At 59.2% G+C, this 10,733-nt stretch overlaps 1 long non-coding RNA gene across 2 annotated transcripts; it reads right to left on the bottom strand.

The window, feature by feature from the left end:
• Window positions 1-460: 460 nt before the first annotated feature.
• Window positions 461-10,531, bottom strand: LOC116962587. 2 transcript variants are annotated; one of them, XR_006166413.1, is made up of 4 exons: window positions 8,063-10,531; window positions 7,760-7,930; window positions 5,970-7,618; window positions 461-4,569 (listed from the first exon to the last, which is right to left on the bottom strand). It is a non-coding gene; the product is annotated as an uncharacterized LOC116962587 (long non-coding RNA). The 2 variants fall into 2 exon arrangements; XR_004407660.2 differs by having other exon boundaries at window positions 5,970-7,930.
• Window positions 10,532-10,733: the final 202 nt, after the last annotated feature.

Below are 10,733 nucleotides of genomic sequence, written 5' to 3'. Positions count from 1 at the left end.
GGGAGGGGGGGGGGGGGGGGCATCACCTCCTCCCCAGCTGAGCCTCCAACACCATCCCCGGGTCCCCGCCGAGGGGACGGGGACTCGGCCGTGGGTGGAGTGGAGCGGTTCGGCCGAGGATACCTTGGCTGGTCCACCACAGTCCCTGGAGGGCTGCGTCCCCCGTGCCACCAGCTCTGCCTCCCTCCCGGCCCCCCTTAAAGCTCCCGTCCATCGCCATCCCAACCCCGCCAGCTTTTCGTATTTAAAGCCCAAATCTCCCTCTCTTTTCCGTGCCAGGAATCCTAATCTTCAGGACGGAGAGGCTGGGCGTGCTGTGATGCAGCACCAGAGGCACCAGGTACATCGTGCTCCCAGCCCTGGCAGATGCCGGGGCCAGAAATGTTATTTGGCCTCTGTGCCGCAGCGGGACTGTTAAATACCTACCACGCCATGAGCTCTGGATGCCGCATTCGGCAGCTTTGCCCAATGAATTATTTATTCCCTGCCCAGCGTTTTTAGTCCCCAATCCAAACCCCCCCGTGGGAGTGGGGTTTGGGAAGAATGGATGCTGGCAGATGGCAAGCGTAAAAGACCCAAAACAAAACAAACCAAAGCAAAACAAACCAAAAAGCATTGCATGACGGGATTTTAAATAGAAGTCACAAGTGGGTGTTGCTGGTGACTTTCTCGCAGTGCTGGAAACCAGAGGAAAAGGCCAAACCTCTCCAAGATGTGGGTGATGCAGCCTTGTAACTGCTGCTGCCTCTTGGATTCCCTTCCTTGGGCGTCCTTGCAGGAGTCGGAGCCTCTGGTCCCGTGTCCCCAGTGTCCCCAGGACTTAGCTGGCCCCGATCCCAGCGTGATGCTCCTTTGGTCATGGGGCAAAAAGCCGTCCTTTGCCTTCAACAGGGAGCCACCCTTGGTGGGCCCGGAGGGGGCAAGACGTGGGCTGTGCCTGCTCAGGCGTCGGCCGCGAACGCTGCTGCTCCCCGGGTGAGCTGGGGTTCCTGCAGGCAGAAACGGTCCTCGGTCGTGTCATTAAGGATTGAGTCATCAGGCGTGCGGACAAGGGGGTCCAAACTCGTTGTCTGGGCAACCGGGATTCTGGCGTTTCCTCCATTTCAGATGCTTTTCCATCTTTTTTTTTTTTTTTTTTTTTTTTTTTTGCATCACCGATGATTTCTGAATGGAGCCACTTGGGATTGCACGGGCTGGGGATGACAGCATCGCCTCCCACACGGCAAAGCCCTCTGACAAATGTCTGCGGGTCTGGGGATCTTCCAGTCTCCCCACTCCTCGCAGGGGAAGCCAGTTATTCAAACGGGGTAAGTCCAGGTCGAATTTACCATTTCTGTAAGTGAGGCTGAGCTGGGCTCTCCCAGCTCGAGGGGAGCAGCAGGAGTTAAACCACGACACTCAGCGTGTCATCCCCTCGGACTTTTGGGATCGGGGAGGGGGGTTCAAGCAGAGAAGGACGCGCGGCTCAAGGCTCCTTCATATCCCTGTGCTCCCCTTGGTGATGGTGCCTCCCCCAAAACACAGGACCCCGAAAGCTGCCACAGAGGATGAGCCACCTCGGATGGCGGGATCTGCCCGTGCTCCACATGTGGGGACATCCTGGCCTGTCCCCAATCTGCAGGGGGGGCTGGGGAAAGGTTAGGGGTGCCGAGGGGTGCGGGGCTCCAACCCCAAGGGACCTGTCAGGGGTAGGTGTCCCAAAGAGGTCAGGGTTTCAGCTGCAAATGCTCCCGATGTCCCAGTGCTGGCAGCGCTGGATGGGGAGGACCGGCCAGGCAGGAACTTGAGCCACCAGCTCACACTGGTTTCTGACCCCAGGACTGGGCTTTCGGCACCCTCACGTGCAAAGCTCGGCTCACGCTGCTGCAAAATTCCGGGTTAAGTTGCTGTCGGCTACAAGAGGCCAAATCTCAGGCTCTGGGTGCTGCTCCCCAACCAGCTGTGCACACACAGGGGTGTAGGGAACCTCTTCTCCCTTCCAAAACCAAACTGGTGTCCCCTGAGGACATCTGGCTCTAAGGCAGCTCCTGCCCAGGCTCTGGCTTGCCACCTCCCTGTCACCTCCTTCCCATCCCGTGGCCCCTCCAAGCTTCTCTGGGTGGCTTGTGGTGGGGTTGTGTCGGATGGTTGGATGTCGGCTCCTATCCCGGAGGAGAGGCCACGTCACGCAGGCTTCTCGCCTGCTCTCGATGGGGAAAGTCACCCTGAAAGTCAACCACCTCCACGATGCCGCAGGGATCAGTGCGGCCACAATGCCCCGGGGAGCCAACGCTGCAGCTGGAGATGCTGTAAATCAGGGGGAGGAGGCTTTAGCTGTCACCGCTCCGAGGCGTGGAGGGTATTTTTAGCAGCTTTGCTCTGCAGGCTTGCGGTGGTGTTGCCCAGGGTGCTCGTGCCACGCTCGTCCCTCCCGGGGACGGAGGGGCGGGGGGGTGGGAGCTGTGGGCTGGGTGCACCCTGTGTGCCACGGGGCCAGCTGGGACACTGGGGACTGTGTTGGTGGTGGGTGGTGGCAGGGGACACTGGAAAATGTTCAGGAGAGGACCGTGCTCCAGGAGGACTTTCTGGTGTCCTTCGTTCACGGTGTAGCCCCAGCCAAGGGCGCTGGGCTTGTAGGCACCAAGCCCAGGGACCCTCAAGCAGAATCCTGAGAGCTCCTTGGGACTGAGAGCCGATGCAAGCTTCCACCCTGTGCCCTTCCTGCAGAGACGCTAAAAACAAGGATTTGGGATCCTGTCCTTCACAGCAGCCCTCAGCAGGTGCTTGGAAATGATTAAAAAAATCCAGTGCAAGTGAAAAGAAACCCTGACGCCAGCCAAACCCATTCCGTTCCCCGAAAATGGCCAAGCCCACCCGTGGCCCTCAGCGTGCCGCAGCGATAGCAAAGCCCTCTGCCAGTGCCAAATGTCCCTGGTATTTTGCAGCATCTCCTGCCGAGCCTGTGCTCTTGATGGTGCCGTTCCCCACGTCCTTCAGCCCCGATGGAAAACCGTCCGCAGGGACCTTGTGCTGCCGCGGAAGGGGAGCCGGTCTCGGCAGCTTGGGGCTGCTGGTTGGTTTTGCTTCTCCCCAGGTGCTGGGAAAGCACGATGGCAAGCTGGGACATGCTGAGGAGGGTGCAGAAAATCACTGGTTTCACCAGGCGAAGTGGCAAGAGCAAGGACCGATGTCACCTCCAGCCCGCAGCCGACGGGACGGGGACAAGGGCACCAGGGAGGTTCCCGTTCTTCTTCCCAGCGCCGTCATCGATCGTCGGCACGACTCTGGAGGAGATGGAGAGCATCAGCCTCCCCCTCTGCTGACCGCAGCCCGGCTCCGAGGGCCTCGTAAATGGAAAACATCAATATTTGATGGCTCCCCTCAGCTGTCGTGTTCTCAAGGTGAAGGAGAGCACGCCCCCCCGCGTCTGCGCTGCCTGCGTCTGCGCGGCGCTGGGGCGTCACGGAGGGGCCAGAAGCCGGTCCCCTCCCCACAAAAAAGCACCACCTCAACTCATCCAGAGCTGCCATCCACCCCATCCGTCCAGGTGGAACGCACCAAGGGGGCCGTGACGGGGCGTGGGGCCACCAGCCTGGCCTCAAACCTCCCCTCCCTGCCCCACGGGGACGGGGCACGAGGCAAGAGCCATCGTGTCCTGCGAGGGTGACTATCCAAGGAGATGGGTCTGGGAGAACCCTGTGGTATCTGCCTCTGATGGCAAATATTTTCACCTAAATTGGACATGGGGCTCCGTTTCAGGAGAAGCCAAGCGCGTCGCCGCGTCGCGATGCCATTTTGGCAGAAACGTGGGCTTTTTTGTGCATTAGGTTGTTCCCCTTAAAATAGCTGTTGGGAGTTTATTCTTCAGATCCCTTTTCGTCGAAACAATAAAGAAAGAAAGGGAGGGCAATTAAGTTGGAGTTCGAGTCCGTTGGTGCAACGCCAGCCTGTATCAGAGGAGGGAAGCGGAGGGGCTCGGGGCTTTCATCCGTGTCCGACCGGCAAAATCGACCTTGGGCATCATCCTGGTGGGGATGCTCCTCCTGCCAGCCAAAGCACAGCCTGGTCCTGGGCATCCGAGGCAGCTTCTGTCCTTCAAATGTCTTGCTTGAGCCCCAAAAGTGGTTCTGGAGAAGTCACGGGGAGCAGCTGGAGGATGAGGGGGGGCCGTGTCTGTCTTTTCATCCCTCCTAGCCCTCATCTGCTGGATGCAGAGTGGTGGGGGCTGCCTGCAACGTGACAATCCGCCGGCAGAAGCGGGGCACGGCGAGGGCAGCTCGTGGCACCAGGGGCAGAGCCCCACGGATAACGGAGTGGACGGAGGATGTTGTTGTGGGGAAAAGATGAAGAAACTGCTGTGGCAGCTGCTGGTGCTGGGAGGGGAGAATCACCGAAGCTGGGGAGGGGGTGTCCTGCCCATGGGGGGACCCTGTGGGGTCCAGACCTGCCTTGAGGAGTTGAGGTGAAGGGGACAGAGCGAGGTCAGGAGGGTGGCAAAGTCTCTTGTGGCCTCAGATCCGGGAGGAGATGAGCCAGAATGTGGCTTTTCCACGCTCATTTGCAAGGTTTTCTGTGAAGCAGAAGCCTGCTCTGAAAAAAAAAAAAAAAAAGAAAAAAAAGAAAATAGTTAAGAAGTAAAATCTCTTCAAAGCATCATATGCCTGCAGGACTCCAAAACCAGAGAAAAGGAGCACAAAGCTCTCACAGACGCTGGTGTCACTTGGTCCCTTCCTCGTCTGCAACCCCTCCCAAGACCGCTCTCCCTGCCCAGGACCCAGCGCAGATGCTCACGTGGATCCAGGAGATGCATCGCCTGCACGAACAGGTATTTTGTCTGCAAGGATCAACGGAAAGGGAGACGAAACCTCCAGGCTCTGAGGGGCAAAAGCTTGTTTTCAAGAAAGCTCGTTCCCTGGTCCCCAGACACCAAAACTCTCCTGAGAGAGACAGGCACCTCTCGCAGCGGGAGCCACGCAGGACCGAGGCACTGCCAGCAGCGAGGGAGGAACCCACGGCAGAGGGGTGGGATGCTGGCTACCTGCTGGGAGCCGCCTTTGTGCGGTTATTTGTGTAGAGAGGAAAACACAAAATTACAGCGCGTTGGGGGCGTGCTAGGAAAAGGCAGATTGGCAAAGCCGGCAGTGAAATATTCGGGGAGGGCGGGCAGGAGAACGGTCGGTCCCCCCCCATCTCCCACCCACCGCGTGGGAAGGCGCCGTGCCGCCCGTCGTGCTGGAACCCTGTTAATTCTGGGCTGGGGTCTGGCCACGGCCGTGCGGATCGCCTCCCTGCACCCCCCCTCCCCTCCTGCCCCCCCCCCCCTCCCAGTGCTGTCACAGGGCTGACTGCGGCCCCTCCGAGTCCCTCCGAGATGAGTGATGGGCCCACGGTCCTTCTTCCAGGGGGGGAAGCGCCTTGGTAAGGCAGCTTTATCAAGGGGAAGGAGGGACGGTGAGATGGGTGGGGGGACAGAGCCCAGCATCTGCCTCTTGAGCCTCGCCAGGCTCATCCCCCCAGCAGAGATTCCTCTGTATGTCCATCTGCACAAAGGGGGGGCCCCCAAGGATTGGCTGGAAGGGTCTCAGCCAGGAATCCCCCACACCCCCCCAGCCAAACAGCATCCCTGCAGCCAACACCCTGATTTTGGCTGAGGTGCAAAAGCTGCCCCGGTCCCTGCTGAGATCCTCACCACCCTCCCGAGGCTGGGACGGAGCCTGAGCCCATCAGGGCTCGTTAGCACCGGCGCAGCCCATCCCCGGCCCCTCTGGGCTCCTCTCTGCTGGTCTCAGAGGGGTTTGTAACCACGGGCACCGTGCAGGGCCTCGGGTAACGAGCTGGGCTGGGACCACAGCCCTGGGAAGGGCAGAACGTGCGGCTGTTGGTGCCTGGCAGCCTGGGTTGTGCTCCTTGCCTGGCCCGGGGAAGCAGTGGTTTCAGGAACGCGCTGTTCCCTTCCTCCCCCTCGCTTGTCAGGGTTTATTTTTGCTCACCGGGGGAAATTGGATTTTCTCTGATTTCATTCCTCTGCTGCCGTATCAGGTGCTTGTGGCTCTCATGCCTCTCTCCGGCTCCCCGGTGTTTTTCTGTTCTTGCTTCAAACAACTCTTGGTGCGGCAACCGAGAGCTCGGGCGGCTTCATGGCTTTTCTTCGCCTGCGCTCACTGCCAGGGCCAGGGCAGACGGTCGGAGGTCCCACACCAGTTCACCGCTGCCTTTGCTCCGATCGCTTCCAGCGGTCCAGAAAACATGACCTGCAACAGCAGTCGGGAGGAATGGGACTTGCCAGAGAGTAGAGAAGAGACCAAAAAGACCTGACCCGGGTTTTCAAATGCAAAAAATATGCCTGCAAATAAGAAGGGGCTGTGCTGTCCCCGGTGGCCTGGTGGCCAGCAGAAAAACCCAGGCTTGAAACGCAGCAAGGGAGGTGAAAGTTAACGAAAATCTTTCTAGAAAGAAGAGCAAACTGCTGGTCTGGACCATCCAAGGTCAGTGAAGGGAGGTTTTTAAGAGCAGGTTAACGAGGATACGTCAGGGAGTGCTCAGGACAAGCAGAAGGTTTTACCTGTGGGCAGGAGATCCCAATTTTACATCCTCTCTTACTCCACAGACCACTTACCCCCCTTGGAAGCAGAAGCCCGAGCCCCGTGGGCTGCTGATGAGTTGAGACCCAACAGCAACTCACAAGTCAACAGAAGTTGAGCCGAGCATCGACGGAGCCTTGTCCCTGCCCTCTGCCTGTCCCCTCCTTGCTCAGGGACACGTGGCATTTGCTCTGGGCTTGGGTCCGTGCTTGGGCTACCCCCCACCATCTTACACCAGTGGTGTTACAGCGGGCGACGCAGCCTCTGGGAGACCCAGCCTGGTCTTCTTGGCGTTGCGTGTAGGTCCACGAAACCAGTTACACCAGCACCCAGCTTCCGAGTGACCTTGCAGACGCAGCCCTGGTGCAAGGGACTGTCCTCCCAACCCACCGCTCGCTCCACTCCCCTCTGGGTTGGGTTTGCTTGGAGAAGTCCCACGGGGACGGACCCAGCGCACCCATCCCAGTGCCTGGTGCTCCTCATTAATGTATTTCCCGGGAAAGTCCAGGCTGACAAGCCACGCCTGGAGCTTGGCAACTCCTCAGCGTAGCAGCCTCCACACCCAGCTTCACACAGCTGCACCGAAGCTGCTCACCCTCCCACCCATTGGGAATCCCTGAAGAAAAGCAGGAGTTCCTGGGTGCAACGGGATAAGCTTGCTGTGCTTTGAATGAACCAAGACGAGCTGCATTTTGGAAATGCCTTTTGAGCAGAAGGGGGGGTGTGAACAACCTCTCGCGACGTTACGTACTCAAGTCGGTCACCCAAACGTGGGTGGCCAGATCCACTTGGGGTGCCCGCGGGACCTGGGAGGGTGCCCAAGACATCCCGCTGGGCTGGGTGAGATAGCGAGAGATTCGTGGCAGAGCCGTGGTTTTGTGGGCTAGCAGATGAGACCGGAGGGCATGGCGAAAGACACCTACCTTCGGGCATCTGCATCACAGCCTGCGATCGGCAGATACCTACTTTTGGTCCGAAAATGCTCCCTCGAGTTCTCCAGCTCCCAGCTCCGGTGCAGGCAGGATGTTTTGGGAAACCACGACCACCTTCATCTTCAGCTGCTCAAATCCAGACAGCAGAAAGAGCAAAAAGACTCTTGGAAAAGCAAGTCCCCTCGAGACATTCCCGAGTGGGAGCTGCTGAGCCCGTGCCACCTCCAGGCGACCTTGGCTTTGCTCAGAGCTGCACGGCCCACAGACCTGGAGCGAAGCCACAGAGATGAGCGCATCTCCATCCCATTTTGCCAGGCATCACTGCTTGCATTTTAACTCAGTGCTTTGCTCCTCTGGCCTCCTGGAAAGCAACCTCCAGTCGTACCCTATGATTCACGCTTCATCCTTGAATAATCCCTCTCTTCTTCATTTCCCCCCCTTTTTTTAAAGGAAAAAAAAAAAAAAAAACCATGGTTATGGATCCTCTTGGCAGACTATGACTCCCAGCCTCAGCAGGACAAATCGCTTCTGTATTTCAATTCCATATGTCCCCGGGTGCCTGTAACTCACCTGTGATGCCTCTTGCCCTTTTGCTGCTCAAAATGCAAATGCCGGGAGCGTCCTGGGTACCGCAGGAGCCCGTGCCCAATTTTTGGCTGGAGCGTGACTTTCCCCGGGTGCCTGCAAGAGGCGAGGAGTCCCTCTCTTCCCAGCCCAACAACCGTCCCCTTCTCTCTGCTCTTTCCCAGGCTTTTTAGTGCAATCTTTGGCCGCCTGAGTGAGGATGAACCGCTGCCAACTGCGTGGAGCGATGCCTAGTTTCAGATGGGTTGGAAGAGAGATGAAGTGGGGCTTTGCCCTTCATCCCCGTGCGCAGTTAAATTCCCGGTGTCGGCTGATGCCAGCGCCGGATGGCAGGAGCCACGGTGGCCAGAAGCTGCTGCATTCCCAGCAAGGGCTCTCCCGTAGCCAGAGTGGGAGGAGGGACGTGATCTGGGTCACGGCATCCCGTGGATGAGCCATCTGGATTACTGAGCTGGCCATGGGAAGGGGCTGGATCCAGCTCTGCCTGTGGCCGTGGTCCTGGGACACAGCCTCCAAAGCTGGATGCAAGGCAGTGGGTGGTCTGTCTGGTGCAGGCAGAGAGAGCAACGAGGCAGCCCTCGGCTGGGAAGAAGAAAACGGGGATTTTATTAAGCAGCTCCAGCCTTCCAGCCTTCCCAGCAGCTGTGAGGACATGGCGGTCCCAAAGGCCAAACCATGGCCAACGACTGGATGATCCTAGAAGAGATGATGCTTTCTGGCCCCGGACCCGGAGATGCTGGTGCCCAGAGGATATCTCCTGTGACACTGGTTTCTCTCCTCCTTTGCCCCAAGGTCCTGCTCCCAACGGTTGCCCACGCCACGTGCAGCTCCAGAGAGCTAGAGGTCCTGTGTCCTCTGGCAGCCCAGGCACGCTCAGCTCTCGGGAAAGAGAGTCCTTGTAGGAAAACTCAAAAGAGAGCCTGAGCAATGGTCCCAGCTTTGGGGAAGGGCTGATTTCAGCTCAGCCCCTGGGCTGGCTGCTTCCCCAGGGGACTTCCTTGGGCACCTGTGGGGAAGGAGAAGAGGACTTCTGCCCTGTGGAACCACCACCTGAGCTTTCCTCCTTCACGAGGGCTCTCCAGGGCCCGTTGCACTCCCATTCTTCCCGGGATTTCCCTCTTCTCTGAAGAGCATCCAGCGCTCAGACGCTCCCGTGAGCAGAAGGTTTGATCTCTCCATCACCAGGGCCCATCCCATCCCCAGCAGCACCCATCCAACACGCTTTCCTCCAGAAGGTCCCTCATAAAAGTCATCCAGGGCCAGATCCAGACTGCCAGGGCGAGCGTTTGGTTGAGAAAACTCTGGGAAAGGAGCTGAAATCTCAAGTGGTTGTGACAACGAACAAAACGATTTGAGAAATAGGATTAAAATCCTCAGCTCCGCGAGCAGCACGGTGCGTTTCACTGCTGGGTTTTAGGGGAAGAGGCTTCAGTCTCCTCCTCCTCCACACTTCCCCAGTGATGGTGGGTCAGGGTGGGCTTCCCTCTTACAGCTGCTCTCCCCACTATCTCCTGGGAGATCAAAGAGATCCCACTGGTGGGACCTCTGCTTCCCCAGAGGTAACTGGGATGGGCTTGGCTGTAAGGAGCAACCAGTGACATCCCATTTGTATGGCACTGCCCCAAATGCCAACCCTCCTTCATTTCTCTTCAACCCTGTCCCCTCGTTGCTCTCCACCTCATAAGGGAGCAGCACTGTGACCAGGATGATGGTCTCCTGCAGCTAGAGGTGATCTCACTTGTCTCATCAGTGGCAGGAGTTTGTAAGGTCTCAGGAGAGCAAAGGAGGGCTCCTCACACCTTTCCAGCCACCAGTGACCAGCAAATGCCAGTCCGGGATGCAGGAGGGGCCCCACGTGCCTTCGCCGTCCCTCTCTTAGCAAAGCAAAGTCTCCAGCCCACCTGAGCCAGCCTTCCTCTGCACTCTTCCTCGCACTCTCATTATGTTGGCTATCCATCCCCGGGCATCCCGCAGCGGTCCCGCTCTGAGCCGGCACCACGGGCACCGCTGGGGTCTGGCCCGGCGTGACCGTTCCCCGCTTAAAGCCCTTCTCATCTGCAACCCAGGACTCTTCCCAAAGCTCAGAGCTCTTTCCCGAAACGCCGGGTGGGTGCCAGCGGCGACTCCTCTCCTGAGCCGGGTCCCCGCGAGATGCCCGAAGCCCGCGCAGCGTGTAAGGGGACGGGACGTTGGCAGCGGCTCGGCCTCAGCCAGCCAAACAGCCTTGTTGTTATTGCAGCTCGCTGGGCTTTACGTAAGCCTGGCACGGCCCCAGAGAAATCTTCCTGGCGTGGGGAGGCGGAGGGCACCGGGGCAGATCCCCGCGCACCCCCCAAGGTTGCTGCACCTCGCTGGATCCCACCCGATTTGGGTTACCGCTGCTAGGTGCGAGGCCCCGGGGAGGGAGAAGCCGCTGCCCTTGAGTGATGCTGGGAGCACAGGGCTGAGAGATGGAGGGGGGGGGGCTGCCCCCCACCCCGAGCAGGCAGAAGGGATGACAGCCCCTTCCAGAGCCAGGTCGTGGGGGTACACCTCCAGCCACAGCCAAACCTCCCGCTCAGCCACCCCGGGAGGTGCCGGGCTCCATCCCACCCCGGGGCAGGGCCGGGCACCCCCCCGGGGCAGCTTGCAGGGGGGGGGCTGGTTTCAGACGGGC

This window comes from Tyto alba, unplaced genomic scaffold (assembly GCF_018691265.1).
Source record: "Tyto alba isolate M040663 unplaced genomic scaffold, T.alba_DEE_v4.0 Super-Scaffold_40, whole genome shotgun sequence".
NCBI lineage: Eukaryota > Metazoa > Chordata > Aves > Strigiformes > Tytonidae > Tyto > Tyto alba.
This window is presented reverse-complemented; position numbering and strand designations above follow the sequence as displayed.